The sequence below is a fragment of the Typopeltis vanoorti genome, chromosome 10 (genome assembly GCF_054136105.1).
Source record: "Typopeltis vanoorti isolate ZY-2024b chromosome 10, IOZ_Tvanoo_1.0, whole genome shotgun sequence".
Taxonomy (NCBI): domain Eukaryota; kingdom Metazoa; phylum Arthropoda; class Arachnida; order Uropygi; family Thelyphonidae; genus Typopeltis; species Typopeltis vanoorti.
Window position 1 is genome coordinate 9,481,906 of NC_143558.1, and position 15,289 is coordinate 9,497,194.

The 15,289-nt window shown below is 36.4% G+C and overlaps 1 protein-coding gene across 2 annotated transcripts in view; it reads left to right on the plus strand.

Moving 5' to 3' along the window:
* Wdr81 (WD repeat domain 81) overlaps positions 1-15,289 on the plus strand; it is a 369,840-nt gene that overhangs the window by 53,562 nt on the left and 300,989 nt on the right. The window lies entirely within an intron of this gene.

Consider the following 15,289-nt stretch of genomic DNA (forward strand, 5'->3'; position numbering starts at 1 on the left):
TCTAGAAAATGTGAAGCTAGTTATTTCCATTTGCCTGACTTGAAAACGTTAGTTATCATTTTCAGTCATTTCCAATGATTTCTGTTTGTTTTTATCATTTATTCTGAAATTCAGACTAAAGCAAATGTATGTATGCAAAATATTCTTATAATATATATACCTATCTCTTGTTTCATTAGGAAGTTGCCATCCCAATCTTCTACCTGTTATGTTTAGTGGAAACAGATGAAAGCTTCTATTTTTTTTAATCCCTATAAAGAATATAACCTTCATCATTGTATAATTGTGACATCATTGTATATGCTGAAGCTCTAGTGGAAATGTTTAGTGAAATTTTTACGTAGGAGGTTAGGAGTTTTCTTGGATAAGAGATATTAGACTTGACAGTTCAAGAATGGATTTAGAATATTGTAACCTTGATGTTAATATGTCTCTGGGACTGGACTGGATGGAGTATCATGATGTTTGTCATTCCCACCCATGGAATGTTATATGCCTATAGTACATTTTGTACCATGGGTGGATTTAAGTTTTTTTTTTTTTCTCCCTTTTATCAATTTTATATATATTTGTTTGTTTTTATTTATTTTTACATAGTCTGGAGACTACTCTAGGGAGAAAACAGGAACTTTTTCAAGTCACTTCAGGCTTCCAATAAGTAGGGCAGCGGTCTCACACTGGGCAATGAAATTCATCTTCCACCTAAAGATAATCACAAACATCCATGCCTGTGGGATTGTCATCTTCAACCAACAGGCTGTGGGATTCAAAGAGTACCACTGCATAAAGGAAAATACATGTTTACCTATGATTTAAACATTCAGTTGTGTCTGACTCTTAGTGACTATATAGGCAAGTGTTCTCCATGCTGTCTTGTCAAGCACTGCTTCTTTCAGTTGTTTGATGTTCATTTGGTATCTGCTTGAATGGTGTTGGGCCAGTATGTTCTTTGTTGGCCCCCTTCTTCTGGTTCCACTGACCATTCCCAACATCAGACTTCTCTAGTGAATTGACATGCATGATGCAGCCAAAGTAAGTTAGTCTAGTAATTTTCCAATGATGTCAGTGGTTTTATGAGCTCAGCACTTCTCTGTTTGTCACCCTGGCTGTCCATGGTATTTGTCCAGCTCTCGCACCCATACGTTATTATGGGAATGACTATAACTCTGACTAATCTACTTTTGGTACTTTGAGCAATGTCTTTTTGCTTTTCCAGATCTTATTTGTGTTTGACCATTGCCTAGAGTGATCCTATGCATGCTTTCAGAGAGAGATCTGCCATCACGGTTAATTTTGAACCAAGGAAGATGAAATCTTCAACTAATTCAATTTCTTCGTCATTGATTTTAATTAGCTGCTGTTATCATAATCTTTGTTTTCTTTATATTAAGGTGCAGCCCCATTTTTTTTACTTTCTTTCTTGATTTTCAAAATTAGATTTAGCAGATCTCTTTCTGCCAATAAGGTTGTCATCTGCATACCTCAAGTTGTTTATAATTCTTCCTCCTGTCTTCACTCTGATATTGGATGAGTCCACGTCTAATTTCCTCATGATTACTTCAGCATAGAGGTTGAAAAGAAATGGGGACAAAATACATCCCTATCTCATATCCTTGCTGATCCTGAACCAATCTGTGTCACCATAAAGTGTTTGCACTGTTGCTTTATGGTCAACATACAGTGATCAAATAAGCTTGATCAGGTGAGATGGGACACCAAGGTTATGCAGAGCCACCCATAGTTTATCATACTCCACACAGTCAAAAGCTTTATTGTAATCAATGAAACGCATGTACAGGTCTTTCTGGTGTTCATCACAGGTCTTTTCAATGTTGGCAACGTGATCTCTAGTGCCTCTCCCTTTCCTGAAACCAATTTGGGCATTGGGTAGCTCCTGATTGATGACCTGCTGTAGCTGCTGTTGAATAATCTTCAGTAGGATCTTGCTTGCATGAGAAATCAGTGCTATTGTGCAATAATTGGAGCAATTTCTGGCATCTATAGGCCAGTGTATGTATCAGGTGCAGTCGTTGAAGGTGTTAGAGAGGTTGGTTAGAGATCGAATTTAAACCTGGATCGATGAGAATGGAAATCTTTTGTTAAGAAGTCATACTTTAGTAACTTGGTAAAGGAGGCCCCGAAACTGATGTAGCAAATTACTGACCGATCAGCATATCAGGAGTTGTTGTCAAAGTATTGGAGAAGTTTAGTCGAGAGCAAAATACAGGAATGGAATACTGTATGGGGGCAGTCTGGTTTTGTGAAGGGTAGGTCATTCCTCAGTAACTTGCTCAAATTTTATAATACAGTGACAGCTGAGTTGGATAAAGGTCATGAGTTTATAGTAATACTGCAGGACTTTGCAAAGTCTAGCAGTATCACATGGAATTCTAATTGGTAAACTGTAGCACATGGGGATGGATATCTCCATGTGCTACATGGGGACTGGGTGGCACTAGTGTCCTTAGTGAATGTGACGGTCGTGTTTAGTTAGGCTAGAAAACGTGTTTTTAAATTTAAATATAGTGTGGCTTTTTGTCTCAAATTGTGCTGCAGTTGTGCATTGGTTAGATACAAGTATCCTTCAGTGGTGTTATTGTTTGGATGTTGTATATATTGTGTTTTCGCTGCCGTTTGTTTCACTACTTCAATGTGTAAAGATGCTGTCCAATAAGAAACGTACGTCAGTGGCACACAGGACTTCTACGTGAAAGGCTGGCTCAGCGTTAGATTTTTTGCAATGGATGCGTTGCGGAAACTGCTACATGTATGCGCTGAAGAATGTGAAGGGTCTGTGGTTGGTCTGGCTAAATGAGAAGAACGAAAATGTTGACGTATGTGAGAAGTGTCAGATAGGCTGGAGCGTTTAGGAATGGAAGCTGACATTGGGTCCGTAGCAAAAGAACTTCGGCGGGAATTCATGAAAATGAAAAATAACCTTCATCTTCTGCATGAAGAATTAGAAGTGCTCAGTAAGGAATACTGGAAGTTAAAACTGAGTTTAATGTGTTAAACAGAGAAATTAGGACTATAGAAATTACTTTAGCTGAAGTAACTAGAACAGGATTATATATGGGTGAGTCTGTGGTAAATGATGCAGTAATAAATAGTATGGGAGTGATTGGGAGTCAACAAAATAAAACCACAAGAGGCCTAAAAGTAACGAGATGTCATGGGGGGGGTAAGTAATAGAGCGTTGAATAATGAAACTGGGAGAGTCATGCTGAATAGCGTAGAAAATGAGTCCATGAGTGACGCTTGTGTGGACTTGAATGAAGTTAAGAGTGGTAAGATATATGGTGATTCTATGATTAAGGGTATGGAGAGTGGTATGCATGAGGAGTGCTTGGCTGGTGGGACAATAGAAAGAGTGGCTTTAGCAATAAAGAGAGGGCATGAAGCAGACAAGATGATAGTTAAAGTGGGTACAAATGACCTGAGTGGTGGTATAAATAGAGTAGGAAAAGATTTAAGAACATTGTTAGATATTGTGAAGAGGAAAAGTGTCAATGGGAGGATAGTGTGTGTGCTGCCTCGTTTTGACAATTACGAGTTAAGTGGATGAGCAATGATAATGAATGATATGATTGCAAGAATGTGCAAAAAAAGAGGTCTGGAATTTGATGTTTGGAGTGTGTTTGAAGGAAAAAGACAGTCGTATGCTAGAGATGAGTTGCATCTGAACATGGAAGGACATAAGCGATTGAAGAAGTTACTGTTTTCTGAACAAGTTGAAGTAATTGGGCAGGGAAACTAATATTGAAAAGGTTGAATGTAAGAGAGAGAAACTTTAGCACTGATTGTATATTTATTGATCCTTATTGGCAGAATAAATTGCAGAAGAGAGGGGATAAAAATCGACATGGGACTACTGAAATTAGTGACTTATATATCAGTTCTAAAGCCGGTACAAGATCTAGAGGGAATCTGCAATTTTTGTATACCAATGCAAGAAGCATTCGAAATAAGAGAGAAGAATTTTTGTCATTAGTCAGTGCAATCTCACCAAAAGTTGTAGGCATTAGTGAAACTTGGCTGTCAGTAGAAGATGTGGTCACTGGAATTGAATGTGATGGGTACAATATTTTCGGGGAGGATAGAGAAGATAGAACGGGGGGGGGGGGGGTTGATGATAGCTGATGTGTTGCAGCCAAAGAAAGTAGTATATCAAGATGATAGACATGTGAATGAGAGTTCATTTGAGGTGGTCTGGTGCAAAATAGTGACCAATGCAACCAAATATACAGTTGGATGCTGCTATAGGCCAGGGAGTACAGGGGGAGATATTGAATTCATGCATCAGCAAATTAGTGCAATGAGTGCAGGTTTAGTGATTATTATAGGGGATTTTAATTATGGTGATACAAATTGGAAGGAGGAAATATCACGTAGCAAAAAGGAAATTGAGTTCATACGTCTTCTACGAGATAATTACTTGAAACAGCACATAACTGAAGGGACACGTGGTGTGAGAGTGTTGGACCTGGTTATTGGTTCAGAGGATATATGCATAAGTAAGGTGTCCTCGTTACCTCCAATTGGTGAAAGTGATCATGTGGTATTGACTTGAGGTTGCAAAATCTGTGGATTTTTCTCTTAAGAAGGGGTATATACAGAACTACAGGTTAGGCAATTATAACAAGCTTCGGAATGAGCTTGCAGCCATCCCATGGCAGAACATATTGCAGGGGAAAGATGTTAGCAGTGCATGGGATAAAATCAGTGGGTATCTGAGGAAACCAATATCAGATTGTGTCCCCATGGTCAGGAAGTCAAACAAGGCAGGTGTTAGATGGATGAGCAGTAGTATCAAGCTTGACCTGCAAAAAAAGAAAATGTTGTGGTGAATTTACAAGGAGAAAGGCGATTGGTACACCCATGAGCAGTACAAGGCTCAAGCTAGGAAGAAGAAAAGCTAAATCAGATTATGAGAAGACCTTAGCCAAAGAGATCAAGGGTAATCCCAAAGAGTTCTTCCGCTATGTGGCAAGTTAAAGGAAGAATGACTTCGGAAGGATAACTTTAGTGGGTGCTGATGTTATTGAGGTGACAAAATCAGATGTAATAGTAGAGTTACTGAGTGATCACTTTTCAAAAGTCTATCACCCAAGTGAGGATATCTCTGTACCTGTAGCAATAACTAATGTGAGAATCGAAGCTAAGAAATCAAAGGTATTTAACATATTGCAAAATTTAAATGCAAACACTGCTGTAGGCTTAGATGGAATATCAGCTCAGGTGTTGCGTGAATGTGCAAATGAATTGTCAACCCCTCTTACTTGGATATTTAATTTAAGTTTGAACTCTGGTATGGTCCCTAGGGAGTGGAAGTTAGGCAAAGTGGTTCCTTTGCATAAGGGTGGCTCTAAAACTGCAGTAGTTAATTACAGACCAATTACCATCTCAAGAGTAGTGGTAAAAGTATTGGAAAAGTTGGTTAAAGACAAAATTCAAGAATGGGTGGATCAGGATATGATACTCTATAGAGGTCAACATGGTTTTGTTAAAGGTAGATCCTGCCTTAGCAATCTATTAACTTTTCATAATAGAATGACATCAGAGTTGGACAAAGGAACTGGCTACACAGTGGTACTTCTGGATTTTGCTAAGGCTTTTGACAGGATACCCCATGGAACACTGTTACGCAAATTGGAGCAGATGGGAACGGATACTAAATTGGTGATATGGATAGGAGAATGGATCAGGGAGAGATACCAGAAGGTGGTGTATGGAGGAGCCGAGTCCAGGATGAGGCAGGTGACTGGTGGTATGCCTCAGGGTTCTGTGCTTGGGCCATTGTTGTTTAATTTGTATATAAATGATATAGGAAATGGCTTACATGGAGATATTCAGTTGTTTGCTGATGATACAAGGGTAGCACAATAAAAAATCAAGCTGATGTTGAAAGTTTGCAGGATGATTTAAATAAGCTGGTAGAATACGCAAAAGGTAATGGATGTCAGTTCAATGTGGAAAAGTGTAAAGTCATGCATTTTGGGATTAAAAGATTACCAGCTGTGTACTACATTGATGGAACAGTACTCCAAGAGATTGATGAGGCTAGGGACTTAGGGGTGTTGGTAGATAGGGAGATGAAGTTCAGAGGACACATTGCTAAAGTGTTTGAGATTGCACATAGGATTACTTGGTTGTTGAGGAACACACTGACATCCAGAGATAAAGAGGTTATTATTCCCCTTTATAAAGCGTTGATACTTCCACATTTGGATTACTGTGCTCAGGTCTGGTCACCTGGATTCCTTGGAGATGAGGAGGCTGTGGAGAGGGTTCAGAGAAGAGTGACTAAGTTGGTAAGTGATGTAAAAAAATGCTCCCTACATTGATAGATTAAGAGTTTGTGGATTGCAGAGGTTGGTTGATAGGCAGAGAAGAGGGGATATGATAAAAACATTTAAATTACTGAAAAGTTTTTATAGGATTGATGCAGGGGAAATGTTTCAGCTGTGTGATAGTGATGGAAGAACAAGAGGTCATCCCTCGAAATTAAAGAAGAGTGTAGTTAACAAGGGTGTCAGAACAAGGTTTTTTGCCTGGAGGGTGGTGAATGAGTGGAATTCATTGCCTGACTTAGTTGTGAACTCTTCGTCTGTAAATGAATTCAAGAAGAGATATGACAGATATTGTTTTGCTAGTTTGGGTCTCCCGTGATGAGTCTACTGACTCCGTGGAGATACCCGTAATAATAATATAGGGTTGGTGAGATGAATAGGAGGGTGGTTGATGGAGAGATATCAGAGTAGTTTATTCAGGAGTAAAGTCCAAAAGAAGGCCTGTGACTACTGGCATACCACAGGGTTCTCGTTCTAGGACTGCTACTGTTTAATTTGTACATTAACGATATAGGAAAGGATCTGAGAGGAACTGTTCAGTTATTTGCCGATGATGCAAAGTTGAGTAGAGCAATAGTTAATGCTGATGATGTCAAAGTTTTGCAAGATGATATGGATAGATTGGCAGAATGGATGTCAGTTTAATGTGGCAAAGTGTAAGGTTATGCATTTTGGGGTGAAAAGATTACCAGCTGTATACCACATTGGTGCAACTGTACTCCAGGAAATTGAAGCCAGAGAGACTTGGGAGTGTTAGTGAATAAGGAGTTGAAGTTTAGGGGGCACATATATAAAAGTGGCTAAAGCAGCTCATCAGATTACTTGGTTACAGAAGAATACATTACTTATTTTTAACGTATTAATAATACGTTAAAAACGTATTATTACAAGTGAAACAATACAATTGTATTATTTTACTTACAAAAGATCTCAAGTCCTATTTTGGTGCCCTCTAATGTTGTAGAAAAAAAAAGCATTATAGCTATGTGGAATTAGATGGAAGAAAATGAATGTGCTATTTAGAAGCCATTATAGATCTGAAAGATTATTTTTTGAGTCAGCCATGGCTTTGAAGAATTCTTCTAACCTAAACAAATACAGTTGCATTAATTTGCCAAAAATTTGGGAGACTGTTATTGCAAGAACAACTTCCACATAGCAGTAATGCTTTTTTTATATATACAACATTAGAGGGTGCCAAAATAGGACTTTAGATCTTTTGTCCATTACAATTGTATTGCTTCACTTATTCACTGTTGCGTGTACTAGCTGTGTTGTGCTCTAATGATGCTGCTTTGAAATTCTGCGAAATATAAGCAGTTAATAAAACATATTTTGTTAAAATTGTTTGGTGGTGTTAATACCATTTAAAAATAAGAAATGAATAATGAATGAATGTTAGATTTAAGAAGAATACTTTAAAGAGCAGAGACAAACAGGTCATTGTTCCTCTTTATCGAGCCTTGATAAGACCTCATCTTGACTACTGCACACAGATCTGGGTGCCAGGATTTCTTGGTGATGAGGTGGAGAGGATCCAGAGGCAAGTGACCAAGATGGTAGCATGTCTATGAAATGAACCTTATGAGAACAGGTTGAAGATTTGTGGGTTACAGAAACTGGTTAATAGGTGGAAAAGGAGTGATATGATTGAGACATACAAAGTACTGAGAGGTTTTTACAAGATTCAGAAGAAATTTTTTAGAACATGTCTGGTGGTGGGAGAACTATGAATTTGGTAATTTGGTAATAATATGAATTTAGTAAAGTTTTTTTAATTGACAGAGTATTCTGTGAAACAAATACTAACAGTGGGTAAAGCCCACCCTTTGGAAATTTGAAAAGTGGAGTTAGCTTTTTTGTCGATAGCATTTAAGTTTCTAACTTAGTGATGTAGTTTGCATGAGCATAGTGTGAGCATGTACTTCAGAAGATGGCTCTGATATGGGATCAAATTTTTGTGTATTTATTTAAGCTTTATTTAAATTTGGTGGTATGTATCACTCATATTTTTTATATGAGTGATATCACTGATTATCACTCATATTTTTGTTTAGAGGAAGAAACAAATGTCTGAGGAAAATTAACTATTTACTTATTAAATAATTAAACTAATATTTTGCCTTGTTACCAAGGCACATGTTTAAGCACCATCATCATCAAATTCCTGATACAGTAAACCCCTGATTTAACAGACTTCAGATTTAACGGACGAAATTTCAGGTCTGTATATCACGTGAAAATTAACACCCTGTTAATTTTAAAATGCTTTTAACCAAGATTTACTTATAATTAAATTAACAGGTTATATTTTGTTATTAATTTCCTGTTATTTTTAACAAATTTTGACGAGTAGGCCATTATATGTTGGAAAAACATTAGTAATTTAGCCACCATAAATGAGTCATCGCTCATAAAACATGTTCCGCGAATGATTAGGACATGATCACACCAATCGCACTGTAATTGGTTCTTTTGTTGCGTAGTGTGACTTTCTGCGGCAGTTTTATTACACACAAATTTTTGTAATTTTAGGGAATTAATTATTAAAAAACAGCTGAATTCAAAAGTTCAAAAAAACCTGATAGTTTTTCAAAGCAGGATTACCTAAACCAAGCACCTCAACATCGAATATTAACTTCACATTAACTTATCTAAAAGTGTGTGTAAAACAATTTTTTTGTTATTACAGTGCTAATATTGATAAAATTGCAGTATAATGTTACAGATATTTTTATTTTAAAAAAATTGGCGATTTAGTGGACTTTCGATTTAACGGATACCTCTTAACCCCTATTAGTCCATTAAATTGAGGGTTTACTGTATTTATCCTCAGGAGGTGTATAGGATACTTATGACAGTACTACATGATAGTGTACATTATTATTAACCTACTATCAGCAATTTTCCTCTAAATTAATCTTCTGTTTGTCAGGGCTCCATTACCATCAGATCTTGATTTTGATCTAACTACATCAAACCATTAAATCTTTATCTGGGTCCTCTTGGCATTAAACACAAGTTTTGTTATTACTTCCTCTCTCATTCTGTTTAAGCACATGCCACTTCTAATTATCTCTGCTCACACATTCTTGAATGCTAACAATTTTGAGCTACTCTGACATCAGTTTTAATATGATACTGCCATTAAAATCACTATTTTTTTCTCAAAATAGGAAAGTTGTTTCAAATAACTCAACTCTCAGATCTATAAGTTAAAATTGGTTTGAACACTGTCTTGTGTACTGCCAGTTTAACGTTTTGGCTAATTTCTCTGTCAATCCATGTAAATTTATTCAATATTGTCTTTTCACTATATCAACTTAATTTTCCATCTTTGCTTAAAAACTCCACTTAAAAAATCTTCAAAGATAATGATGAAATGTAATTGGCTGATTATCATTCATGTGCATATTTCATATCTTTTCACCTATGATGATGCTTTGGTGACGCAAAATATTGGTTTAATAATTTAGTAACTCACAAATATATATGAATAATTAATTATTATCTTCATTTAAACAAAAATGTCTATCTAAAGTCATCTACTCTCAAAATGTAAAAGCTAATAAACTTATAATTATAGTGTATGATTTTTCAGTGTTTTCATCACAGAGAATTTAAAGTGAAAAATGAATTTTAATTCTTGTAGAAAAAGGAAAAAAAAAATATTACAGTATCTCAAGATTATGAAACCAGTTAGGAGACATCCAGGTACTTTCATAAGATACTTTCAAGCTAGGCAAAATATGGGCAGCTGTTATTAAACCTAAATACTGAAAAACAACCACTTATATATTATTGAGCTAACATTTTATAAGCAATAATTTAATATTCTATTTAAATTTTTAACTACGTATTTCAACCTTCACATTAAATTCATCTGGAATATACAAATATTTGTATATTCCAGATGTACAAAGGATATTACTTGTGATGTATGGATTGTGGGTTGTCTTATACTGTCTGTAGTAAACAATTGCAAGGCAACTTACAGCTGCATATCTACACTGCTATCATTACACATCTGGTGGAATTAATGTAGAGTAAGCTTTTGCACGAATATTATTATTGGACCTCCGTGGAGTCAAACAAATCATTGCATTTGTTTGATGGCCTTTGGCTCTCTCCCTTTCTCCATCCATTCTATGAAAAATCACATCCACATTACTTTAATAAACCACCTTAGTCAGTCTCTGAACCCTTTTCAATATCTCATCCTTTTGAAAACCAGAGATAACCAAATCTATGCATTGTAATCTATATGCCTAATCTATAATGTCTGATTTATATATGTCTAATTAAAGCCTCATACAATGAAATCATAACATCCTTAATCCTACATGATAGAGGCCTTTGTATTTTTGCCATAATGTGCTCACAATTTTAGCAAAATGTCTCTGAAATTTTCGGTTCTTATCCACCAACACCTGCAGAACTCGTATCTCCACCTCTTCTAAGATATCGCCAACAACTCTACATCCTATCTGTGCTTCCTGAATTTTAAAACCATACTTGGCTAGTATGGTTTTAAACTTGTATGTTATTGAACTGGTAGCCCCACTCATTTGCTCATTCAGAGAGTTTATTCAAATCCATTTGCAACGAACCTTGTTGGGTTTTTTAATTGTTTATTTTTCATTAACTCTTTATTAACGTGTGGTCTCAATACCGAAAACTGCCTATGAAAGAAGATTGTTGAAAAGTGACACATTTGTTTTCTTTTTATCACCTCTAAAAACTAGTCAGGCAGGAAACTTATGGAACCACCCTCATACTGAGATTTTGCTAAGGCCTTTGACAGATTTCAAATGATAAGCTTGTAATTAATTTGGAACAGATAGTGTTGCATAATAAATTAGTGCACTGGATTTGGAGATATATGCCTAATCTATGTCTGATTAAAGCCTCATACAATGAAATCATAACATCCTTAATCCTACATGACAGATTAAAAAAAAACATCTAACGTGTATTTAATTGTCGATAAGCTTTTGTTGTGTAATACTTTTATATGCCATTATTGGCTGTCTGATATATATCAGCAAGTTGTGTGTAGGGGAGTGATATCCCAGAAGAGGAAAGTCATTAGTGGTGTGGTGGCATTGCTATTTAATTTGTATGTAGATGATATTGGGAAGAGCTTAAATGGTGATATACAGTTGTTTGCAGATGATGCAAAGTTGGAAGGAACTATGAAAAGTAGAACGGATGTTGTATTAGATGCCTGGTTTTTTCATGGGGGTGATGTGGTGGTTTGATGGATGTAGGAATCTTGATATTTTTTGTAAAAGTAGAAAGCCACCTTTATGTTGTACTCGCGGAGCAACATAGCCAATTTGTCAGTGACATTTTTGATGTACGGCAGCGTGATTGCATTCTTGAAATCTTGTTTAAGATTTCAAGAATGCAATTCTTACACACACAGGGAAGGGAGTTGCAGAAGCTGTATTAAGTTTTTTTCGATCGTCTTGGGTTCAAAACCATTAAGTGCAAGGTTCTGTGCTAGGTAGTGTAATTCTTCATTTCTTTTAATCAGTGTGCTATGAAATTCATTGCTCTTGTGGCATATGTTATTATGCAGGCCAGATGGGAATGTTGGGAGAGATCCGCATGTCTGAACATGTAAAAGCTTTCTAAAAAAAGAAGGGAGCACAAATCAGGTTTAGCATTCCACACAGCCACTACTGGCCATCAAATACTCTGGCAACAGACAAACATGTCATATATTGATAACTGTTCCACAAGAAAATTTAAAGAAGCTGTACAAATGCATAGGATCCCTACACAGTGCAATAAAAATCAAGGCTTGATTTTACATCGTATGGTCTGCCTTCATCAAAAATTGAACTGCCACAGGCCTCGTAGCACCCATGAACCACAGAACATAACTAGCAATGTTCCAACATGTATACAGTAACAAATATATCATTTGTATTCTGGTTTCTCAATTATTTAACAGTTGTGAAGTTATAAAAAACATATCTAATATATGTATTTAATTGTCAATAAGCTTTTGTTGTGTAATACTTTTATATACCATTACCCCTGATGTAAGTCTTATGACTCACATTGGGTTTTTTAATTGTTTATTTTTAATAAACTTTTTATATTAATATGTGGTCTCAATACTGAAAACTACCTCCAGAACTGCTTAACCACAGAAACCTACATTTATAATCTTCCTTTACTTCAACACATTTTTTCACATCTTTGAATTAACATTTCTATGCCCTTGAAAAAATAGTCTGTACTTTTGTCTGCAAAATGGCCTAAAACTGCATATTTCATCTCACTGTCTACAAATTTATTCCCTCAAAGGTCTTTCTTCAGTTTCGAGAAGAGGTAGTAGTCACTGGGTGCTTGATCTGGGCTGTGGCGTAGGTATTCAATCTCTTGGAAGCCACAGTCCTTCACTGCAACAATTGCTATATGAACTGGAGTATTGTTGTGAAGCAGGCAAATACCATTACTCAGCATTCCTCATCTCTTCTCCTTTATAGCATCATGCAGTTTGTGTAGGAGTGAAGCATAATATTCTGCATTCATGATGGTATTCCTTGAATTGAAGTCAAGAGAATTTCCTGGCAATCCCAAAAGATTGTTGTTGTCATGATCTTCTTGCTGGATTGAGTGACCTTGTTTTTTTTTTTGGCAGTGTTTCACCTAGTTTGTGCCACTCCATGGATTCCCTTTTGAACCATGGTTTCATCCCCAGTGACAATGGATTCCAGCACTTCTCTTTGATTCCCTTGGCAAAGCTCTAAAAACTTGCAGGAATAGGTCATACGATCCTCCTTCTGAATTGAAGAGAGAAGTCAGGGCACTCACCTTGCACTGATCTTCATCAGGTGAAGCTTATGATGTTAAAGACTGTTGTTATAGAAAGCCCCAGCCTTGCTGAGATTTCTTTGAGCTTCAGTCATCTGTCATTGAGCAGTTCCTCCTCCTCAACAAGAGAGATATTTTCCTCAGTCATCAGTTCTGCTGGCCGATCATCACGAGGATCATCTTTGATGCTCTCTGCCTAGATAAAACAGTTTAGTCTATTCCTTCATTGTAGAATATGAAGGAGAAGCTTCCCCATAAACACCATCCAATTGCTGTTTGAGAGCACTTGGAGAACACCCTTCTTTGGTGAAAAACTTTATCACAGTGCGGTACTCACTTTTTAACATTACAGCCACTTTGCGTGCCACATGTTAGTCAAATGAGTGCCTCCAACTGAATGACGCAGGTAGAGAGTTGAAACTGGTACACTAACCTTCCAATGGATGGTGCTATCTGTCTGTATGGTATTTTAAAATTGGTGCGAAGTTTTGAAACCTCCCTCATGGCATTGTGTGTGTATCCCATTTGTCTAATGCAATTGTCATGTTATAGTACGTAAGGTATATCCATGCTTCTTATCATCATCCTTCTCAAAAAAATAGGTATTATCAAAAGCCTTGTGCACTGAGCATGCACGATTTGTTCTTCTGAGTCTTCTATTAGAAGAATAAAATAAAACTTACTCTATTGCTTAATACAGTGAAACTTCACATAGAAAATAATAGATAATTTCATCCCTCTCCCTGATTGCAGCCTAATGTTAAAAGGATCTGCATACCCTGCTTTAAAAGAATATCTAAACAAATAGCAAGGACCATTCACATCTGTATAATCTATATACCACTTTCAAACTACCCTGGAAGCTATCACCTTACTTACTGGCGATCAAAGATACATTATCACCTCTATCCTTGCCTGGTGTTTATCGAATACCCTGTTCTTGTAATCTTTGCTACTTTGAACAGACCGGCCATTCTGCTACAATTAGAATCCAGGAACATCAAGATTATATAAGATTTTTAGAATCTGAAGGTTCATGCCTTCTCATGCTATTTACACTAGACAATAGAGTTCACTGGAACCATACCAAGATACTACATTACAGTAGGTTCAGATATGATCATCTCTTTTTTTTATTGTATGAAGCCCTTCCTAATCTTAATCAGACAGACTGTATGCCTATCTCTAAGTTTTGGGAAGTGACTGCTGTTAATTGCTTATAATTTTCTAAATTTTTTTTAAAATTCATTATATATCTATACCCACTTCTCTGAACTCTAATAATGTTTCCTCCTACTTGTACAGCTGCAAACGAGATGTGATATATGCATGCTGTATGACTTGTTCTTGTATGCATAATTTAAATGTTATCATTTCTTCTACCTTCTCCCTGAATTAAGCTCATGGCATAGTGAGTAAAATATATAGAAGTAATAAATTCTACTTAATTTTCTTTTACCTGTGTTGAGCTGTTTTTTAAAGCATTATACTAATAATGTCCTATGGTCTTATTGACATAAAGTTTATTCAGTTCCTCACGTACTTCCTGCTTACTCACTCTCAGTAGCGTCTCTTCCCTCCCCAATGCTCTTAAGTTCTGCATGATGTTACTTTCATGCAGAAATACTACTGACATAGCGGAGATGTCGAATTGCTAATTCAACATCTCCACTATATCAGTAGTTATCATTCTACCATTCTCTCCAACTAGTATCGTCCTTCCATAATTGTTCTTTCTTCTGCTGGTCGTGTATTGAAAAAACTCCCTTGGATTTATCTTGGGCCTCACTAACTGCTGTCATACTACATTTTTGCTTCTTACTAAGGCAATTGCCTTTCTTGTTTTCTCTTTATTGTCCTCATACAACTTACTATTACCACTCTTCTTGTACTGCCTCTTTCTTCCAAATTGCACCTCTTCATTCATCCATTTCATATCTACCAAATTTGACTTCCTGACCTTGGGAATGCATTTAGATATTTCCTGAACAGATCCCAAGCAACATTGATTTCCTTTCCATTCAGTGTCTCATTCCATGATATATAGCATGGGTGACCAAACTTTTAGATGTTGGGGGCTACTTACCTAGTGAAAATATCTCTGTGGG